Source organism: Capsicum annuum, chromosome 9, assembly GCF_002878395.1.
Source record: "Capsicum annuum cultivar UCD-10X-F1 chromosome 9, UCD10Xv1.1, whole genome shotgun sequence".
In the NCBI taxonomy this organism is placed as follows: domain Eukaryota; kingdom Viridiplantae; phylum Streptophyta; class Magnoliopsida; order Solanales; family Solanaceae; genus Capsicum; species Capsicum annuum.
In genome coordinates this window covers 84,227,148-84,250,667 of record NC_061119.1, presented here as the reverse complement: position 1 = coordinate 84,250,667, position 23,520 = coordinate 84,227,148, and positions in this window count along the sequence as shown.

The following is a 23,520-nucleotide window of genomic DNA, read 5'->3' as shown; positions in this document are numbered from 1 at the left end:
CTCTTCATAAGTCAAGAAACGTCAGGTATGTGGGGTTTATGAACAAGTCTATTCATTTATCCTTGTGCTCAAATTGCATTGTTTTGATATTTAATTTACTTATTTTGAGATAGGGTTCATACCAAAATAGCCATATTCTTAAAGTATTATACTACCCTATAATTGAACTCTTTATAGTGCATCAAGGTTTAAATATATACATGTGTTGATTTACAAGATTAGTATAATCATTTGAATTTCACTATATTGACTTGATATTATTGAGAGATTTCAAGATGATTATCTAGAATCATATTTTGTTATGAATTTATATTAAATAAAGTATGAATTCTAATTACCAAGTATAAGGATTCAATTTACAAGGAATTTTATGCTTTTTGTACTTTATTCATATACGTTATATCATGATTCAAGAAAGATTGATCTTTTGATATAAAGATAAGATATGAAATCCAAAACTATTAATCTTGATTATTATTTAAAGAAAAAAGGAGCATAACTAGTTTTCTCTCTATAAACCCTTTATGCTATTTTAATGTTGATTTCTCAAAGTATGAGCATATAAGTATTTTGGGAGTAGTATTTAGCACTGAGAAAGGAATGAGGATGAGTGTATCCTAAATTCTAGGAAACTATGAGCCACGATAGGTTAAGATTTTTTCCAATATGGATTAAGTTTATTGATCACTCAAGTTAACATTCTATTCTGATAAAAATGGTCGAACAACTATCCTCAATCTGGGTAATACAATGGACTCCATGCTAGCTCACATTTTATGAAGATTAGGAGAATCTCCCATAAGAAAGAATGAAAAGTAAGTTTTTTAGAAACTAAGTGTCATGGCTCACAAAGTTATCCTTATGATTTGTGTTTATGATCTTGTAGCCTTTTGTCATATTCAGATTCAAGGTGAGTCATTTACGCTTAGCACACATCATTTGAAATTTTACTTATGTATTCAATTATTATTTTACTTATACATTCACGCCAACATACTTAGTACATTCCAAAGGTACTGGATCTCATAGATTTCTATGTACTACATTGTCTTATAATGTATGTTTGCGTGCTCATTTCCAACAACACGATTAATTATGGCGTCATCACCTACATCCCGACTTTTGGTGAGTCCTTATAGTTCGAGGAGCCAATTTATTAGGCTTCTTCTTATTGATGGTAGTATTTTAATTATTTCATTTTTGCTTATCTTTAGGCCAGTTGGGGTCTGTCCCAGCGGATCTCTAGACATCAGCAGAGGCTTGTCAGACAGATTACGTTTTTGGTTGAAAAAATTCATTTAAAAATTTTCTATTTATAGACTTTTATTGAGATATGAGATCGTTTACCTTTTATTTACACTAAATATGAGTTTGCTTCTCATGTGAGTTTCAACTAAAATAGATATCTTAGGTTAGCTTAAGTCTATTTGTAGTCTTAAGGACTATATGACATCTAGGGGTTTCTTTTGAGGAATCACAAACATGGTATCAGATCCTATGGTTTAGAAGAGTCCTAGGGAGTCAGACAACATGCGTTATTTAGTGTCTTGATCATGGATGTAAAGCATTCCACATTTATGATAAAGACACTATTAAATTAGTTAGGAATCATATTTTCTTTCAAGATCTATCATCCTTATAGTTGTGTCTATCTGCCTTAACTCGTACTTTCACGTAAAAGGGCACCTTACTAAGTCAAATCTAATAAAAATGGTGACTAACCAGCCATGCACATTTACCTTCTTAATGAGTATGTACCGCATACTAAATTTTTGGCTTCCTTTCAAGTATTAGCCTAATCTATTAATGCCAATGTTAAGGGAAATCAACAAGTAACATTTCTACTTTAGAAAAATTTTAATTTAGCAATAGCCAAAATTCTGTACTTTATAAGGATGAATCCACCTGAGTTTCATTGGTCAAAGGTGGATAAGGATCTTTAAATATTTATTGATGAGGTGAGAAAGATTACTCAGATTATGCGTTTTACTGAAAATAAGAGTGTAGATTTGGCATCGTATAAGCTGAAAGATGTTACTTATGATTGGATTGTTATATGAAAGGATGGTAGGGTTAAGAATGCAATTTCTATAAGTTGGCAGGTACTTCAAAATACTTTTTTGGATAGGTTCTTTCCATATGAGATGAGGGAGGCTAAGGCAGAGGAGTTCATGAACTTGACGTAGGGCTTTATGAAAATGAATGAGTACTACCTCAAGTTCACTTAATTGTCTAAGTATACTCCTGAGTTGTTATCTAAATCTAGATCTTGTATGAACAAGTTCATTAATGGAGTGTCTGGTTTTGGTGGTCAAAAAATATAGGACTACCATGATTATTAAGGATATAGATATTGCTCAGTTGATGACTCATGCTCAATAAATTGAGGCAGAAAACTTAAAGGAAAGAGAGAAGACAATCAAGAGGGATAGAACTTGATAGTTTGAGTATAGTCAATGAGGGTCTTGAGGGTGAAGATAATTGTCGTTGTAAGGTCATTCATCAATGCTTGTGCATATTTAACCAGTTCCACTGCACCCAGGACCAGGCAGGAGAAATGGGGGCATGACTTAAAATTCTATGTCATAAAACACTGTAGTTGGGGGGCCTAGTTACCAATATGCCAAGACCCATCCTGGTGAGTTTTTGATAGGAAAGGAGGGTTGCTATGGTTCTGGCAAGCTAGGACACTAGATAAAAGTCTCTATATGCTAAGCGGGGAAGTAGGGATGTTCATCCTCAAACACTAGCTATTAATGCACCAACTCAGAGAGGTCGTCCATTTCCTCCATAGGGCGCATTATCCACTATTGATGTCGATCAATACCAGAATTAATTCTATGCTTTACCATCCCATTAGGATTAGGAGAGTTCACTGTATGTTGTCACTATTATACTTCATGTCTTTCACTATGATGTACATATGATACTAGAACTGGGATCAAATCTCTCTAAGGTAACTCAATTAGTTGCTGTAAAATTTAGGGTAGGACCTGAAAATCCCTCTTAGCCCTTCTTAGTTTCTTTACTAGTAAGTGAGTTAGTTGATGTAAGATGATTCTATAAGAAGTGTCCTATCACCGTCCTCCATAAAGTAACAATAATGGATTTAATAGAATTACAGATAGTAGACTTTGATGTCATTATGAGCATGGATTGGCTACATTCATGCTATGTATCAATAGATTGCCAAACCCATGTGGTGAATTTTAAGTTTCTCGATGAAGTAATTTTTTAGTGGGAGGGTAGATCTATGTCACCCAAAGTTTGTTTCACCTTTTATCTCAAGACCGAAAAATGGATATCGAAAAGGTGTATCTATCATTTAGTTTGATTCAAAGATACAAAGTCTAAAGTTCCAACTGTTCAGTCGGTCAGAGTAGTAAATGAGTTCCCAAAGATTTTCCACAAAGATTTACCAAGGATACCTCAAGATTGAGAAATAGAGTTTAGTATTGATCCTTTTTCAGATACTCAACCCATTTCTATTCCCCTATATTGTATGGCTTTAGCTGAACTTAGAGAGTTAAAAGAACATCTTAAGGACCTTTTAGATAAAGGTTTCATCAGACCAGCATCTCTTCGAGGGGTGCTTCGGTCATTTTCATGCACAAAAAAAAAGGCAATCTATGAATGTATAGTTTATAGTCATCTAAAAAAGGATACTATCAAGAATAAGTATCCCATTCCTAGAATTGATGATTTGTTTTATTAGCTTCAAAGTGCCAGATGGTTCTCCAAGATTGACCTTAGGTCGAGATACAATCAATTGAAAGTTAGGGAGCAAGACATTATGAAAATCTTTTCAAATAAGGTATGGCCATTTTGAGTTTGTGGTTATGCCATTTTGACTGACAAATGCTTCTGTAGCCTCTACGAATTTGAAGAATAGGGTCTTCAAGTAGTATTTGGATATGTTTTGAATTTTATATAGATGATATACTGGTGTATTCTAGGAGTGAGGAAAAGCATGCAGGCAATTTAAAAATAGTGTTCCAGAACCTCAAAGACCAATTTTTTGCCAAGTTTGGTAAATTTGATTTTTAGTTGGAATCTTACTTTCATAGGGCATGTCATTTCAATAGATGCTATTTGTGTTGATCCTCAGAAGACTAATATAGCAAATCACTGATCTAGATCGATCATTTTATCTGATATCCAAAGATTTTTGGGTTTGGCTAAGTATTATAGAAAATTTGTTGAAGGATTCTCCTCTATATCCACACCATTGAATAAAATAACCCCAAAAAAGTGAAGTTCAAATTCTCAGATAAGTGTGAGAAGAGTTTCCAAAAGTTGAAGGATAAATTGACTTCTGCACAAGTTTTAGCTATGTTGAAAGGGTTAGATAGATTTGTGGTGCATTATGATGCTTTAAGAGTTGGTTAGGTTGTTTTTTGATGACAAAAAGGAAGGTGATGACTTATGCCTTATGTCAATTGAAGGATCACGAAATGAACTACCCAACTCATGACTTAGAGTTAGTTGTTATGGTTTTTCCCTTGAAAATTTTGAGGCACTATCTTTATGGTGTGCATGTTGGTGTTTTTATCGACCATGAGAGTCTTTATTATGTATTTTATCAAAGGGAGTTGAGTATTCATCAGAGAAGGTGGCTAGAGTTATTCCAAAATTATGACTTAAATGTGCTTGATCATTTGGGAAAGGCTAATGTTATGGGAGACACATTAGTAGGTGCCTGTGGGTTATGTGTCTCATGTAAAAAGGAGGAAGGGGAGTTGGCCAAATACGTGCATAGGTTGGCTCGTTTAGGAATATGTTTGCTTAAAACTTGTAATGGGGGAGTAGTAGTTCAGTACAATTTGAAATCATCTTGGGTAGCACAAGTGAAAGAGATACAACAAAATGATCCCATACATAGCCAGATATTGGAGGCAATTCAACAATAAAAGGTTGAGGTTTTCTCCCTAGGGGGAGATGTTATACTTCGCGATCAAGGTTGACATTGTGTTTTGAATGTAGCTTAGTTGAGGTAAAGGATACTAGTTAAGTCTCATGGTTCAAGGTATTCCATTCATTCGGGTGCTAATAAGGTGTAGTGCGACTTACCAGAGATTGATTGGTGGAATGGTATCAAGAGTTACCTAGCCTAGTTTGTAGCCAAGTGTCCTAATTATTAGGAAGTTGAGGTGGAACACCAAAAATTAGGTAGGACATTGCAAGTAATTAGTATCCCTACTTGGAAATGAGATGTAGTGAATATGGATTTCATCACAAGTTTACCTTGTACAATATATCAACGTAACTCAATTTGGATCGTAATTTATCAAATGTATATATACAACGGTTTGAAGTTGGTGAAGGGGACATGATTGGGATAGATTTTCTTTTAGAAGCTATGGAAAAGGTTCAATTGATTCGTGAGATATTGAGGACTATTCAGAGCCAACAAAAATCATATAATTATGTAAAAAGGAGAGAGATCAAATTTGAAGTAGGCTATTGGTTATTCCTGAAGGTGTCTTATATGAAGGTAATAATGTGATTTGGAAAGAAAGGAAAGTCGAGTCCTTACTTTGTTGATCCCTTTGTGATAGTGAAGTGTGTAGGAGAGGTTACTTACAAATTTAGTTGTCCGTTAGAGTTATCTGTAATTCACCCAGTGTTTCATACTTTGATGCTTAAATAGTGTATTGGAAATCCATCCTTAGTAGTTACCCACTAGTTTGATGGGGTCAAAGATAACTTGACGTATGAGGAAATTCCTATTGAGATAATTGATAGGCAGTTCCAATGGCTGATGATAAGAAAGTAGCATCGGTGAATATTTTTTGGAGGAACCAATTGGTTAAAGGGTCCACTTGGGAAGCTAAAGCAAACATGATGGAAAAGTATCCTCATCATTTTTTGTCTAGTTCTGTTCCTACCTAGTGTTGTTTTAAAGTAAATTCTTTCTCCTTAAGTCCATTTAAGTGCTCTTATATTGTATTTTATGTTGTGAGAAACTGAATCCTTGTGATAACAGTAAGCATGGTTTTAAATATGTATGTGGAGGTGTTGATAATTGTCAAAATCCAAATCCTAGATAAATCACATTCGAGGACAAAAGTTTCCAAGGGGGAGATATTGTAATATCCCATGTCTAGAAGTTTCTGAACATCATACGACTTCTCTCTTGAGTCATACGTAGAACATATGGGTGGTATGTTGTAGTTGTATGCAAGGTAGTGTGGCATGTTGCACATTCTGTTGAAGGTATTACTTTACCCCTACAAGTCGTAAGTATGGTACGAGACATATAGAGGTAAGTCGTAAGTCCATCACTATAGACTCCTGAGATTCTGACTAAGTTAAGAGTTGAGGGCTAAAAGTCATATGAAGATAATACTACTCATAGGTGGAACTTGTATGTTGACCAGTGTATATAATTCATAATTATTTTAGGCTCACAAGTTGAGGGGTACTATCATAACCTTCCATACGAGTCATATGGTTAAGTCGCACAGATTAATGACCAATTTCTGAAAAGTTCAGCTAATGGCTTTTTGGTTTTTTCCACTCATTTATCTTCCCATACATGACCTATTACCCTCAAGAGGTGCTATTTTCCTCTAATACTCAATCAAATAATGAAACTTTCTCCTCTCATCTTCAAGAATATTAATATTAGGGTTCATCTTACACAAACTCATCCCTTAAGTCTCAAGATTCAAGCTCTCTTCACAAGTCAAGAAACTTCAGTTACATTGGGATTATGAACAAGGTTATTCTTTCATCCTTGTGCCCAAAGTAAATGTTTTTGAGATTTAATTTACTTATTTTTAATTATGGTTCATAACCAAATAGCTATATTCTTGAAATTTGATGCTACCATATGATTGAAAGCTTTAAAGTGCATCAAGGATTATATATATATACATATGTTGACTTGCAAGATTTGCATTATGATTTGAATTTCACTATCTTTTCTGGATATTGTTGTCAAAGATTATTATCTATCATGATGTTTTGTTTTGAATATCTATGAAATAAACCATGTATTCCAAATCCGAAGTATAAGCATTTAGTTTACATGAAATTTTAAGCTTTTGAAACTTCATGCATTCACATTATAGAATAATTCAAGAAAGATTGATCTTTTGATCTAAAGATAAGATATGAAATCCAAAATTATTCATCTTGATCATAATTTAAAGAAAAGAGGAGCATAACTGGTTTTCATTCTATAAACTCTTATGCTATTTTAAGGTGAATTTCATAAAGTATGAGCATATAAGTATTCTGAGAGTAGTATTTAGCACTGCAAAAGGAATTTGGATAATCGTATCCAAAATTCATAAAAAAAATGATCCACCGTAAGTTAAGATTTTTTCCCAATATAGATGAATATTAGTGATCACTTATGTTAAGGTTTTATTCTGATGGCATTGGTAGAACATCTCTCCCCAACGTGGGTAAAACATTGGACTCTATGGTAGCATACATGGTTTATGTTGGTTAGAATAATCTCCCATATGAAAGAATGAAAAGTAAACTTTTCAGAACCTAAGTGCCATGGCTCACAAAGTTATCCATATGATTTATCATTTGTGTTTAGGATATTGCAACCTTTTGTCTTATTCAGATTCAAGGTGAGTTATTTACACTGCATATGCATCATTCGAAAGTTTACTTATATATTCTGTTATTGTTTTACTTATGCATTCACCGCCACATACTCAGTACATTTCAGAGGTATTGACCCGTATATATATATATGTTCTACATTATCTTATAAAGTAGTTTTCGGTGTTTATTTCCAGTAGCATAATTGACTACGGGCATCATCACCTACATCCTAACTTTTGGTGAGTCTTCATAGTCTGAGGACCCTATTTATTAGACTTCTGATCATTTATGAGAGTGTTTTAATTATTTAATTTCCATTTATGTTTGGGTCTGCTGGGGTCTGTCCCAATGTCACTCTAGACGTTATTAGAGGATTGTCAGACTGATTATGTTTCTGGTTTAAAGAATTCTTCTAAAGATTTCAAAGTTAAAGACATTTATTGAGATATGAGATCATTTACCTTCTAGTTCATATAAATGTGAATTCTCTTCTTATGTGAGTTTAAAGAAAAATAGATATCATGGGTTAGCTTAAGACTATCCGTAGTCTTAAGCACCATGTGACATCCAGGAGGTACTTCTGAGGCATTACATTTTAAGATACACAAAATTACCAACCTCAAAATCAAGATCTTTCCTCATCACATTCACATACTATGTTTGACATCTTTAGGATGTCTTCAACTTTTAACAAATTAGTTGAACATTCTCCATATCCTTATACACAAACTCCCCTATAAGAGTAGTTTTCCAACATCGAACTGTTTAATAGGAGATTTATACCTCCTACTATGAAGAGCTTTAAATAAAGCCATCTGGATACTGGAGTGGGGTTGTTATTATAGGCAGACTATTTCAAAGGTAGATTATTATCCCAACTACCCATAAAGTTTATAGTACAAGCCCTGAATATGTTCTCTAAGGTCTGAATGGTCCTCTCTACCTTTACCATCTATCTATGGGTTAAAAATTATACCAAGATAAACTTGGGTACCAAGGCCCTTTTGAAACGACTTCCAAAAGTAATAGGCGAATTGAGTACCTCTATCTGAAATGATTTTTAAAGGAACCCCATGTAACTTTACTAACTTTCTAAGGTGGAGTCTCGCATACTCTTTGGCTGAACAAGTAGTATGGACTGGAAAGAAATAGGTTGACTTAGTCATTCTATCAACAATGACCCAAATAGAATCATACTGACAAAGCGTACAGTGTAGTCCTGTAACAAATTCATGTTCACCACCTCTTACATCTAAGTGGGCATATTAAACTATTAAACTCCTAAAGTGTACTACTAGGCCTTTGATGCTAAACCTTAACCTATTAACAATTCAAACACTTGGCCACGAATTCCACGATATCCTTCTTCATACTATTCCACCAATAGACTTCCCATAAATCATGGTGCATCTTTGTGTCTCCTGCATGAATGAAATTTCATGAACCATATGCCACCACTAAAATTTTTTGGATTAAATCATCCAAATTCGAAAAACATAACCTGCCTTGATAACAAAACACACCAACTCCCCCTTGAGAGAAAACTTCCACCTCTGTTCCAGAACATCCTCTTTCAACTTAACCAAAATAAGATCCTTGTCTTGTTTTTCCTATACCTTACAAACCATAGAAAACATCAAACCATTATGAACCCATACACTACCTTTAGTCGAATCAACCAAGAGAATACCTAATCTAGCAAGCTGATGAATCTGATAGACTAACTTATTCTTATCCTTCTCAACATGAGCAACATTTCTCGTAGACAATTTACTAAGGGCATCGGCCACCACATTGGTCTTACCCGGGTCATACAACATACTCATGTTATAGTCTATCAACAATTCAAGACACCTTCTCTATGAAGATTTAGGTATTTTTGCATGAACAAAAACTTTAAACTCTTATGGTGCGTAAGCATATCAACATGAACCCTATAAAGGTAATGCCTCCAAATCTTTAAGGCAAAGACAACTTCTCCAAACTCAAGATCATGATTAGGTAATTATTTTTATAGGGATTAAGATTTCTAGAGAAATAGTTTATGACCTTACCTCTTTCAATCAACACAAAATAAAGACCAACTCTGGAAGAGTCACAATAAACTACTATAATGCCCGAACTTTTTCTTAGCTTAAAAATCCACTCAAAGATGTTAAAACATGCTTTGAAATAATAATTCATTCTTATACACATGGAAAATTGAATAAGTTTTCCATCGATATATAATTTGCTCAAATCCGACACCCAAACAAAGAGTTAGGTACTTTTTATGAGACATCGTTTGACCTAAGCCTTCAGCACATTGCGGACATAGCTCAAATGGAAATTGTTAAATTCCATTATTGCTCCAAGATACTGGCGCATCGTGCTAAACTTCTAGGTCATAGACAAGGTAGCAACGTAAAAGATCCACATCGCACAACCATGAATTTCCCCAATTATCAATTTCCAGTGACACGGCGTGATAATGCCGCATGCACTAAGGGCCCAATTTAGGATATTTTACTGAAAATTAAATTATGTGTTCAGGGTTGAAAGGGTCAATTTATCCCCCTATCTAAGCTTCCAAACATGGGATTTACCCCTTATTCATCAAAAATATTGATTTTTTTCTCAAATACATTCAAGAACTCAAGCTAGACTTTTCATAGAAGGTCCAATTTCAAGAAGTTTTCACCCTCAATCTTCACAAAATCATGAACTAAGGTATGCATAGTGTTCATTCATGGACTTATTTTGTCCACGAAGTCTGAGAATCCCTTTTCTAAACTCATTTTATGGATTTTCTATATGTTTTCATATTTTAGCTACTCATGTTCATGTTTTATATATGTGAAATTGGATTCTACTTTACGATTGTTGATAGTATATATATGGTTTTAATTACTATAGCCATAGATTCATACAACCCTAAGATTTAAACCCTTGAATGATAAAATTATAATTGAATAATGATGTTTACATGTACCATGCCTCTTATATATTTGATTAAATGCCTAGATGAAGGAATATTGTCTAACTAGCATGATATCATGAAATCCCCATGTATGGACAAGATCATGCCTATTACATGTTTTACGAAATGCTCCTATGAAGGTAGTATGTATTATGATGATAGTCAGTCTTCAAGTAAATCATGTTATGTTAGTTTCCTTCTATCGAGTCCTGGTGGTACTTGTACCTGAAATATTAGTTGTGTGCCTAGATCCATGTCATATTTTTATGATACTCTCAGTCAATCTATGAACTCTTAGACTTCATATAGTCTTATGACTAAGGAAAAATCTCCATGATCTCATGACTCAGTCTATTGTCAGATATCAGTAGTATTCTATTAGCCATAAAAATTCAGTAACTCAGTTTATGCTTAATTCAGTTCAGTAAATTATGTTCAGTGTCCATTCAGATGGGAGTAATGAATAGCACCGAGTGAACCCAAGGATAGAGACTCACCTGTTATATGAGTGTATGATTATTAGAAGCAATCCTTGCATTCCAGAACTATGTAGCCAGCATAGGTTAAGACATCGTATCCTGCTATATAAGGGTAGATGAGGTGGCTTAACCTGTTATGTGAGGGTTCCCATTATTCTCGCTAGATTTACCTATTATATGAGGGTTACTTATATGTTGTCCTTACCAGTGGTACAATATTGACATCCTTCCAATCAGGGCATAGATTGGACCTCAGTTCATCTATTATAGCATATTTGGGGCATATTGGTTCCATACTACTTCCAACAGTTTCATGGTATATAATTAGGACTGTCAGATACAGCCAATCAGTCTCAGTAATAGAACTTAGATAGTTCTTTAAATTTCTGGACTGTCAGACACAGTTTACTCGTACATAGTACGGAACACAGATAGTTCTATCAGATTTAGGACTGTCAGACATAGTCGCCTATGTTATCAGTTATATTCAAATACAATCATTCCTGTTATTAGTTATGCCAGTTATCTGTATCCAGACTTAGTAGTCATGCTAACATGGTATCAGTATCATGTTATCACATTGTCAGTTATAGTTGCGTCTTTATGTATGCATTCTCATGTTCATGTTAGATAGTCAGCTAGTATTAATCATTCATGCCAACCCTTTCATATAACCTACTTCATGTGTATACTCAGTACATTCCATTATACTGACATATTTGCGCTATGGTGCTTTCTTTTTATGTTACACCATAGGTTCATAGACACGAGTTCCACATTAGCAGTAGATTCCAAATTCAGCAGTCAGAGTAGAAGTGATTCCTCATCCTTCGAGGACATAATGATTTTTTTAGTAGCTAATTGATTAGGTTATTAGTTGGATTTAGTTGGGGACATATCCCATCAACTCCTTATTCAGATTCTTCAAACAGTAGAGGCTTTCAAACTAGATGCAGACTAGATATAGACTATCATGTTTTAGTCTTCAATTTTGTTTTAGGTATTCTATTACCCCACACAGATGTTACGTTATTCAGTTATGTTCATGATCGAACCTTATGGCCTTTTAGTGCATGTTTCCAAATTATTATGTTACCTTATGTAGTATACAGGTACAGATATCAGTCGTGGGTTATATTGTGGTCCATCGAATTCATGAGCTCCATGTAAAATTCTAGTTCAGCAAATCGGGTCGTTACAAACTTGGTATCATAGCTTAAGGTTCAATAGAGTCCTAGGAAGTCTGAAAGCCACATCTAATAGAGTTTTGTACATGGGTGTGTTGCTCACCATATTTATTTGAAAGAGTCTATGAGATGTTTTAAGAACATTTTCCCTTCTTTCAATATTCATGTCGTGCCTGTGAGCATAATCAAAAGTCAGTCTCTCAGTCTAATCTGATCCTCTCTTTATATCAGAACATGCCACCTAAGAGAAAAAATCAGTCAACCACTTAGCCCGAAGAACCTTTGGGCGATCATGTTTCTCATGCGGAGTTCAGGACCGCATTTACCACTCTTTCTCAATTATTCCCTGCTAATAATGAACGTCCAATAGTTATTCCAGCCAACCCAGTGGCCAGCTCAGCTGCAGCGAGGATTTGGGACTTCACCCGAATGAATCCTCCAACCTTCCTCGTGTCTAAGGTAGATGAAGAACCTCAGGAATTATTAGATCAAGTTTAGAAAATGATAGACATAAAGGGGGTGATACTATTGAGAGTGCTGAGCTAGCGTATACCAGTCGCAGGATGTGGCTCATGCTTGGTTCAAACAGTCAAAGTTCAAAAGATCAGATGATGTAGGTCCTATAGAGTGGAAGGAGTTTTTCACTGCATTCTTAGATAGATTCTTTCCCCAAGAGCTTAGAGAAGCCAAGGTGCTAGAGTTCATCAACCTCAGGCAGGGAGATATGACAATGAAAGAGTATTCTTTCAAGTTTACTCAATTAACCAAGTATGCCCCTCATGTGGTTGCAGACAGTAGATCCAAGATGAGTAAGTTCGCTTTAGGGGTGAACGACAGCATGGTTAATAAGTGTAAATCCCCCATGCTGAATAGTTTCATGACCTTACCTAGACTTATGATCCATGCTCAGTAGATAAAGGAGCAGAAGATTAAGAAGAGGAAGAAACAAAATAAGAGAATGAAGACAGGTAGTTTCAACTTTACTCAGCCTAAGTCATAAGTAGGAAACCGTTCCCAGTTTTATCCTAAGTCATTAGTTCCAGCCCCCTCTACAGCCAATGCTCCAGTTCCTAAGTTTAGGAAGGTAACAAAGATAGAGTGCCTGGCTATAAGACCTATGGCACTGTTAGTAGCGCCCACAACTATCCTCTCTTTCAGACATACAGTAAGCACCATCAGGGCATGTGTAGAGCAGGTGGTGGCATTTGTTTTTGTTATGGTAAGCCAGGCTATAGAGTTAGAGACTGCCCGCAACCAGGTCCCTAAGGTTAACAAAATCACTCCTCAGCTTAGTCCGGTCGTCCAAATCAGTAGGGTGCCTCTTCCAGTGTTTTGAGCAGGCAACGTATAAATGGTCTCTATGCTCTTCAAACTCGACATGATCAGGAATGTTTTCTGATGCAGTTACTAGTACGTTACAGATCTTTCATGTGCATGTTTACGCTTTTCTAGATCTAGGAGCTTCTTCATCTTTTGTTACTCCTCATATAACAGTTGATTTTGAAATCAATCCCAAAATTCTAGAAGATCCCTTTTTAGTCTCTACCCCAGTGGGTAAAACTATCATAGCCCGGTGGGTATACAGGAACTACCCGGTTATGATACTTCAGAAAGTCACTTCAGCAGACTTAGTTTAATTAGAGATGACTTATATTGATGTCATTATTGGCATAGATTGGCTTCATTTCTACTATGCCACAGTCGATTGTAGAAATAGAATAGTTCAGTTTAGTTTCCAAATGAACCCGTCCTTGAGTGGAGGGGTAGTAATTTAGTGTTCAGGGTTCAACTTATTTCCTATCTTCGGGCAAGGAAAATGATATCTAAGGGATGTGTTTATCATCTAGTTCATGTTAGAGATTCCATTTTTTAGGCACCCAATCTCGAATCAGTCCCAGTATTGAATGAATATTCAGACGTCTTTCTTGAAGATCTTCCGAGAATTCCTCCCAAAAGGGAAATAAACTTTGGTATTGATATTTTTTCAGACACTCAGCCTATCTTTATTTTGCAATACAGAATAGCACCAGCAAAACTCAGAGAACCAAAAGATAAGTTAAAGAATCTCTTAGATAAAGGATTCATCAGACCCATAATTTCCCCGTGGGGACTCACCAGTCTTATTCGTGTGCAAGAAAGATGGTTCACTCAGAATGTGTATAGATTACCGTTAACTCAATAAAGTTACGGTTAAGAACAAGTATCCTCTTCCTATAATTAATGACTTATTTGACCAAATTCAGGGTGTCAGTTATTTTTCTAAGATAGACATCTGATCCGGCTATCATCAGCTCAGAGATTGAAAATATGACATCCTAAAGATAGCATTCCATATGTGGTATGGTCACTTCAAATTTCTAGTCATGTTATTTGAGCTTAATAATACCCCACCCACTTTCATGGACTTGATGAACCACGTGTTTAAACAGTACTAGACATGTCCATTATAGACTTCATAGATGATATTCTGGTCTATTCCCGTATTGAGCGCGATCATGCAGACCATCTCAGGACAGTACTTCAGACTCTCAGAAATCATTAGTTACTCGCCAAATTTAGTAAGTTTAAATTTTGGATAAGATCAGTATTATTCCTTGGCCATATTATTTTCGGTGATGACATTAGAGTAGATACTCAAAAGACCGAAGCGATAAGGAACTAGCCTCGCCCTATCTCTCTATCAGATATAGGAGTTTCTTGGGTCTGGCTGGCTATTATAGATTGTTTATTAAGGTATTTTCTTCTATTGCATCCCCTATGTCCATATTGACTCAGAAGAAATTCAACTTTCAGTGTTCAGATCCATGCGAGAAGAGTTTTCATGAATTAAAGACTTGACTCACCTTAGCTCCAGTTCTAGCATTACCAGATGGTTCAGATGGTTTCATAGTATATTATGATGCATCTAGAGTGGGTTTTGGTTGTGTGATCATGCAGCATAGTAAGGTCATAGCCTACACCTCCAAATATCTTAAACCCCATGAGAGGAATTATCCTACTAATGATCTTGAGTTAGCAGCCATAATCTTTGCCTTAAATATTTGAAGGCATTATCTCTACGATGTTTATGTAGATGTCTTCATAGATCATAAGAGCCTTCAGTATGTCTTTTCTCAAAAATATCTCAATCTTCATCAGAGAAGGTGGTTAGAGCTATTGAAAGATTATGACATGAGTGTTCTTTATATTTTGGGCAAGGCCAATGTAGTAGTTGATGCTCTCAGTAGACTCTCCATGGGTAGTGTTTCTCATGTTGAGGATAGTAAGAAGAAGTTAGCTCATGAAATACACCAGCTTGCTCGATTAGGCGTTCTCTTAGTCAACTCTTCAAAGGGCAGTGTATGTGTTTAGAATAGTTTAGAATCATCTCTAGTTTCTGAGGTAAAAGAAAAGAAAGATAACGATCCTAGCCTTGTAAAGCTGAAAGAGTCATCAGAATCAGAAATAAGAGGTTTTCTCCCAAGGGGGAGATTGCATCCTTTACTGCCTAGGCCGTCTCTGTATTCTAGGCGTAGATGACCTAAGGCAGCGAATTCTTGCAGAAGTGCATGGAGCACGCTACTCTATTTATCCAGGGGCACAAAGATGTACCGTGACTTGTGGGAGATCTATTGGTGGAGTGGGATGAACAGAGATATTTTAGAGTCTATGGCTAAGTACTCTATATGTCAGCAGGTTAAGATAGACCATTAGAAGCCTAGTGGTCCTATGCAAGAGTTCACCATTCCTACTTAGAAGTGGGAAAAAGTGAACATGCATTTCATGATAGTTTTTCATCGAAGTCGTCATCAGCTTGATTCAGTTTGGGTCATTGTAGATAGGATGAGCAAATCAGCTTATTTCCTTCCAGTTCATACCTCTTATTCAGACGAGGATTATGCCAAACTCTACATCAAAGAGTTGGTCAGATTGCATGGTGTTCAGTTATCATTTATCTCAGATAGAGGTACCCAGTTCACCTCTCATTTCAGGAAAGCATTCCAAAAAGGTCTTGATACCCAAATTCATGTCAGTATAGCCTTTCATCCTCAGACAGATGGTCAAGAAGAAAGGACCATTCAAATGTTAAAAGATATGCTAAAGGAATGTGCAATTTATTTCAATAGAAGTTGGGATGACCACTTGCCTTTGATTGAGTTTGCATAAAACAACAGCTATCATTTCATTACTCAAATGGGTTAATTCGAAGCTCTCTATGGAAGGAGATGTAGATCTCCGACTGGTTGGTTCGATGTTAGTAAGGCCTCAGTCATAGGGCCTGACTTAGTATTCGATGCCTTAGAGAAAGTTTAGTTAATTAGAGAAAGACTTCTGGCTGCTCAGAGCCGACAGAAGTCTTATGCAGATGTTTGTAGAAAAGATCTTGAGTTTGAGATTGGTGATCATGACTACCTTAAGATCTCTCTTATGAAGGGAGTGAAGAGATTTGGCAAGAAGAGAAAGCTTAGTCCCCGATATGTCGGTCCCTTCAAGATTCTCAGTTGATTCAGCAAGGTGGCTTATGAGCTAGAATTGCCTTCAAATCTAGACTCTATTCATCAAGTCTTTTATGTCTCTTTGTTTAAGAAGTGTATAGGTGACCCATCATTCGTAGTCCCTATTCAGAGCTTTGATATTCAGAACAGCCCTCTTATGAAGAAATTCTAGTAGAAATTTTAAACTATCAGACTCGTAGATTGAGGAAAAAAAAAGTCTCTCTAGTTAAAGTTCTTTGGTGAAATCAGTCCGTTGAGGGAAATACTTGGGAAACAGAAGGAAATAAGTTTATGAAGTATCCTCACCTCTTTCCCGCCAACTCAGATTAAACTCAAGGTAATAGTTATCCTTAAGCTTACTAAGTTTCATGATCAGTATGCATCACTATCTTAGTATACCATGATAGTCTTAGTATCAAGTACCACCGCATATTCAGTCATGCATTCATGCATCAGATCAGTTATATATTTATGCATCAAACAGGCGTTCTTATTGTGAGAAAAATTAGTTCTTCAGAACTTTCAGTTATGCATTTATTAATTAGTTACGTATGCATCACATATGCATTTTGAGTATGTTATGTTCATCTTATCAGACATGTCCATTATGAGATCATGTTCCAGTTATTCATGTTCAGCTCATTGTTTCCTCTCTCAGTCAGTCTCATTTAAGGACGAATGTTCTCAAGTGGGAGATATTGTAATGCCTGTGCTTTTTCTTAGCTTGAAAATACTCTCAAGGATGTTAGAACTTGCTTTTAAATAAGAATTCATACTTATACACGTTGTATTTCCATAATTTTCACTTCCTATCATGTTGGAATTGAATAAGCTTTCCATCGATATATAATTTTCCCAAATCCGACACCTGGGCAAAGAGTTAGGTCCTTTTTGTGAGACAGTGTCTGGCCTGAGCCTTCAGCATGTCGCGGAGATAGCTCAAATGGCAATTGTCTAATTCCAGTGTTGTTCCGCGATACTGGTGCATCGCCACAAACTTCTAGATCATAGACAAGGTGGCAATGGGATTGCTCCACGTAGTGCCACCATGCAGTTTTCCAAGTGTCAATTCCCAGTGACATGGTGCGATAATGCCGGGTCATGCCAAGGCCCCAATTTGGGAAATTTTACTGAAAATTAAATTACTTGTCCAGGGTTAAAAGGGTCAATTTTTCCACACTATATAATCTTCCAAACACGGGATTTAGCCCTTATTCATCCAAAATATTGATGTTTTTTTCTTAAATACTCTCAAGAACTCAAGCTAGGGTTTTCATAGAAGGTCCAATTTCAAGAAGGTTTCACCATCAATCTTCATGAAATCATGAACTAAGGTATGCATAATGTTCATTCATGGACTTCTTTCATCCATGAAGTCTAAACTCAAGTTATGGATTTTCTATATGTTTTCATGTTTTGGCTGCTCATGTTCATGTTTGATAGATGTGAAATTGGATTCTACTCCATGATTGTTGATAGTTTCTATGTGGGTTTAATTACTATAGCCATAGATTCATCCAACACTAAGATTTAAACCCTTGAATGATGAAATTAGAATTGAATAATGATGTTTACATGTACCATGCATGTCATATGTTTGATTTAATGCCTAGATGAAGGAAAATTGTCTAACTAGCATGATATCATGAAATCCCCAAGTATTCACAAGATCATGCCTATTACATGTTTTATGAAATGCTCTTATGAAGGTAGTATGTATTATAATGATATTCAAGTCTTCAAGTAAATCATGTTATGTCAGTTTTCTTCTATCCAGTCCTGGGGATAATTGTACTAGAAATATTTGTTATGTGGCTAGATCTATATTATGTTTTCTTGATACTCCCAGTCAAGCTATGAACTCTTAAACTTCAGATAGTCTTATGACTCAGGAAAAATCTCCATGATCTCATGACTCAGTCAGTTGTCATATACCAGTAGTATTCCGTCAGCCACAAAAATTTAGTAACTCAGTCCATGCTCAGTTCAGTTAAGTAAATCATGTTCAGTGTCCATTCATATGGGAGTAGGAATTAAAACCAAGTGAATCCAATGATGGGGACTCACCTATTATACAAGGGTGTAATTCTTAGAAACAATCCTTACATTTCCAAACTATGTAGCCAACATAGGTTAAGACATCGTAGCCTGCTATATGAGGGTATATGAGGTGGCTTAACCTGTAATGTGAGGGTTCCCATCGTTCTTTCTATAGTTACCTATTATATGACGGTTACTCACATGTAGTCCTTACTAGTGGCGCGGTATTGACAGCCTTCCAATCAAGGAATAGATTGGACCCTGGCTCAGCTATTATAGCACATTTGGGGCATGTCAGTTAGATACTACATCCCATAGTTTCATGTTACAGAATTAGAACTGTCAGATACAGTCAATAAGTCTTAGTAATAGAACTCAGATAGTTCTTCAAATTTCAGGACTGTCAGACATAGTCAACTGAGACATAGTATGGAACTCAGATAGTTCCATCAGATTCAGGACTGTCAGACACAGTTACCCATGTTATCAGTTATATTTAGATACTATCATTCATGTTATCAGTATCCAGACTCGTAGTCATGCTACCACGGTTTTAGTATCATGTTACCACATTGTCAGTTACAGTTGGGTATTTATGTATGCATTCTCACATTCATGTTTGACAGTCCGTTAGTATTGATCAAGCATGCAAACCCTTGCATATAGCCTACCTCACATGTATACTCAGTACATTCCATTGTACTAACGTATTTCTGCTATGGTGCTTTCTTTTTATGTTACACTGTAGGTTCAGAGACATGAGTTCCTGATCAGCAGTAGATTTTAAATTCAACAGTCAGAGTAGAAGTGAGTCCTCATTCTTCTAGAATATAATAATATTTTTAGTATCTCATTGATTATCTTATTAGTTGGAGTTATTGGGGACATGTCCCATCAACTCTTTATTCAAATTCTTGAGACGGTAGAGGCTTTCAGACTAGATGCATACTAGATATAGACTATCATGTTTTTGACTTTAGTTTTGTTTTGGGTATTATATTAGCCCATACAGATGTTACGTTATTCAATTATGCTCATGATCTAACCTTACGATCTTTCATTGCATGTTTCCACATTATTATGTTATCTTATGCAGTATATAGGTACATATATCAGTCATGGATTATCTTATGGTCCTTCAGGGTCATGAGCATCGTGTAGCATTCCAGTTCACCAAATCGTGTCATTACAACTACAAACCCACGTAAACCCTCTAGTAAAGTCAATACGGAAGCAGAAGTGAGTTGATTAATCAATTCCTGAAAACTCTTCTTGTAGAAATATGACCATTGAAACACGACATTTTTCTTAGCCAGTCAAGACATGGGAGAAGCAATAGAAAAGAATCCATCAAAAAACCATCTGTAGTAACTAGCTAAACACAAGAAAATCCTGATGTCTGATGGGGAGATGGGCTTAAGCCAGTTTCTTACTCTTTTGTTCTTTTGAGGATTGATTCTAATACCTATGCTGGAAATGATGTGACCAAAAATTGCTACTGATTTGAATCAAAATTCACATTTGCAAAATTTAGCAAATAATTTGTGATCATTAAGGGTCTATAAAACAATCCTCAGGTGGTTTACATGAGCACCTTCACTACTAGAATTGACAAGGATGTCATCTATGAAGACTATGACAAACATTTCTAAGTACTTCCTGAACACCATGTTCATTAATTCAATAAAAGTTGTAAAAGCATTCGTTCATACAAAAGACATAACTATAAATTCAAAGTGACCATACCGTGTTCTGAAGTCTATCTTTGGGATATCACATTCTATGAATCCAAGCTGATTATAGCCTTATCTAAGATCTATCATAGAGAAATATGTTGCACCCTGAAGTTGATCAAACAAGTCATTAATCTTGGGTAGAGGATACTTATTTCGGATTGTGACTTAGTTCAAATAACGATAGTCAATGCACATTTTGAGAGAGCCATCTTTCTTTTACATAAAGAGAACTGGGGCACCCCTCGAAGAAACAATATGCCTGATTTATCTAGAAGATCTTTAAACTATTCATTCAATTCCCTAAGATTATGAAACACTCGAGAATATGACCTTGCAAAATTTTTCGTTGAATGGCTATGACCGTGATATGTGTGTTGTGTTGTGTCCTTAATGTTTGTTGTTTCCAACATTTTTAATGACTTATTATGTACATATTGGGGTGTTAAATTATATCAATACTTACCTATAAATTGGAAGATTGTCGAAATGTAACGCCCCAAAAATCTATCCTTAGACGTCACACGGTGCTTAGGACCACAAGTGATCCCAAACTAACCCTTCTAATGGCATACTTATATAAAAACAACACTTGTACTACTTTTACATTCTAATAAAGTCTAAAGAGAGGGACTGAAATTACAATACTGACTTTAACTGACATCTATGAAGCCTCTACTATACTAACAATAAATAGTTGGGAAGCTACTCCAACTATTGCTGATCAATACATATGTATAAGAAAAGAAACAACATAAATAAATCCAACTGAAGTCCCCGAAGTAGGAGGACTCATCACCTTGCTGGCTGGAATCTACAACTATCTGAGTCTGAATGTGCCAACTAGATCTTGTACCTATATTATAAGACAATGTAGCACATAGAAATATATGTGGATCAGTACTTTTGGGATGTACTAAGTATATGGGGGTGTATGCATGATGTCAACAATATCATTACTCTTTATAAAACCATTCATGCAGATATAAATGACTCACATAGCTGGAATAACTCTGAAATTTAAATCTCAAAATCATGAATAATGAAACATGTAGCACAAATCTCGTGAGTCATTATACTTAGTTCTAAAGTTTGTATTCTTCTCGTACTCTCAAAGCTTATAAGAAAAGAGGAATCTTATAACAGTAACTTTGGAAACTTATGCTTTTATCTTAAGGAGTAGAGGACTTTGTGAATACAAGGACTTGGGAACTTTAGGACTATAAAACTTTGGAGACTCTGGGAAGTTGGGAAATCTTAAAACAGTTGGTTTCAAAACATATACATTCATCTTAAGGAGAATAGAGGACTTCTTTTGAAACTTAAGGATTGTAGAACTTTGGGAGTTTCTTCTAACAGACATAAACCATGTAAGCTGACATGGATTCCAACGTCTTTTCCACATTAGGAAGAGCTATCCTACCCTTGCCATCACAATAGAACCTTAACTTTAGTGATCACTATCTTAGCCCACTATGGGCAAATCATAAATCTACGGTGGCATGTAGTTCTAGGGCATGAGACCTTGGAATTATACCCAACTCGGTACTAAATAATACTCCCATACTTAGGCTCAGAACTTTTAGAAAATCTACCTTAAAATAATATAAGGGTTTATAAAGAAAACCAATTATGTCCAAAGGATCAACTTGCTTTATCAAAACCTGAAAGTACCTAATCACGGGAAGCTTAAATCATGATCATTCTTGAAGTTTCAACATACTCACTAGAGCTTAATGAACCATGCTTCAATTTCATATCAAACACCATAAGGCTCATCCGTTACATCACAATTATTCATAATTCAACTTAAAATCTGGAAAGAAATGATCATGTGCATAAATATTTGGAAATAGACATGTAACTCAATATCCAAACCACTTAATATCTAAAAATCATGCAATTAGCAACATGGAATATAAACCCTAACTTTAATTTCATGGAAATCATATCAAAATTAAGAAATTTGTAACTTAAAGTAAGCTTTTGGGAACAAAAATGAAAGAATTATTCTTTTTCAAACCCCACATACATTATTTGGCTTGATCCAATAGAACAAGTTGAGTATTGAAGCCTTGAGAATGTTCTTAGGGGCTTTTCTTGAAGTTCTTAAATGGTGATTTTTTTATTCTTGAGTTTTCTTGAAGAAGGGTTTAAACTTTGTTCTTGAGAGTTGATCTTGAAAGGAACCCTAATTTTGATGCTATGGATGAATATGAAGTTATGTGTTTTGATTTGATGTAATTAGGTGTTAAAAAGGGTGACAAAAACCTAAAAATACCTTAAAAAATGGCTTTTAATCGCTAAACGGAGGTGCGGGATAGTTTGGGTGACGACCTGTTGCCTCAGGGATGAACCGTCCCCCAAACCGTCACTTTATGGATAAAAAATAGGCTTACTGCCTCAGTTGCAATGGTTTGGGAGACAGTTCATCACTGGCGCGATGGTCCGTCGGCCTTCCCGTTGCATTTTGGCAGTCTGGATAGCTCACTGTAAAATGGCCATAACTTTTTACCCTAATAACAGATTTTGGAAAAATTAGTATCGTTGGAAAGCTAATTCAATTATCTACCTTTTGGTGTGTCATGACCTCAGAAGTAGGATTATAATGAAAGATATGCTCATTTGAAGTTGACTGTACCAATATCCTTCTCAAGAATTCAATCAGAAAGGGATGCTTTGATTCTCCTAATAGCTAGGACATATTTAAGGCCTTAATACACATAAATCTCAATCATAAAACTACAAAATCACTAAAATTTATTTCTCATAAATTTTAACCATGGTTCTACTATCGGTTGGAATTGTTGGGGTATTACAATATCTCTCTCTTGGGAACATTCGTCCTCGAATAAGGTTTGCTAGCTGAGAAAACCAAAGATGCACAACTGAAGTAAATTAATAAACTGATTCTACATCCTTATAATACTTTGAGTACTTCTGGGAATGCATGAACTTATAATAAGAATAGCTATAAAGCTGAAACTTTGATTAGAAAAGAGCTTAATTAAGGAAGACTAACACCTTCGGCTGGATCTAAGTTCGCGGAGAAGAGATGAGAGGCTTATGACATTAAAA